Source organism: Coturnix japonica, unplaced genomic scaffold, assembly GCF_001577835.2.
Source record: "Coturnix japonica isolate 7356 unplaced genomic scaffold, Coturnix japonica 2.1 chrUnrandom485, whole genome shotgun sequence".
In the NCBI taxonomy this organism is placed as follows: Eukaryota; Metazoa; Chordata; class Aves; order Galliformes; family Phasianidae; genus Coturnix; species Coturnix japonica.
Genome location: NW_015439880.1, coordinates 106860 through 107706, shown reverse-complemented (window position 1 = coordinate 107706; position 847 = coordinate 106860). Strand labels below are relative to the sequence as shown.

The window sequence follows — 847 nt, the reverse complement described above, 5'->3', positions numbered from 1 at the left end:
CCATTGGGTTTATATGACTCCCCATTTGCTTTTCTATGGCCCCCCGTTGCGTTTATATTTGGCTTCCCTGTTGTGTTATAGGGTGGCCCTGTTGCGGTTCTATGGCTCCCATGCTTTCTATGGCTCCCCATTCTTCTATGGTCCCCGTTGGGTGTAATAGGGCGGCCCCATTGCTTTATATGGCTCCCCATTGCTTTATATGGCTCCCCATTGCTTTATATGGCTCCCCATTGCTTTATATGGCTCCCCATTGCTTTATATGGCTCCCTGTTGGGTTATAGGGTGGCCCTGTTGGGTTATATGTCTCCCCATTGGTTTATATGGTGGCCCCATTGGTTTATATGGCTCCCTGTTGTGTTATAGGGTGGCCCTGTTGGTTTATATGGTGGCCCCATTGCTTTATATGGCTCCCCATTGGGTTTATATGACTCCCTGTTGTGTTATAGGGCGGCCCCATTGGGTTCTATGGCTCCCCATTGCTTTCTATGGCCCCCTGTTGTGTTATAGGGTGGCCCCATTGCTTTATATGGTGGCCCCATTGGTTTATAGGGTGGCCCCATTGCTTTCTATGGCTCCCTGTTGTGTTATAGGGTGGCCCCATTGCTTTATGTGGCTCCCCATTGCTTTATGTGGCCCCCTGTTGTGTTATAGGGTGGCCCTGTTGGGTTATATGACTCCCCATTGGGTTCTAGGGTGGCCCTATTGGTTTATATGGCTCCCCATTGCTTTCTATGGCTCCCTGTTGTGTTATAGGGCAGCCCCGTTGGGTTATAGGGTGGCCCTATTGGTTTATATGGCTCCCCATTGCTTTCTATGGCTCCCCATTGCTTTCTATGGCTCCCCATTG

The 847-nt window shown here is 50.1% G+C and overlaps 1 protein-coding gene across 1 annotated transcript in view; it reads left to right on the top strand.

The window, feature by feature from the left end:
• Window positions 1-847, top strand: part of RND1 (Rho family GTPase 1) — a 13936-nt gene that overhangs the window by 12189 nt on the left and 900 nt on the right.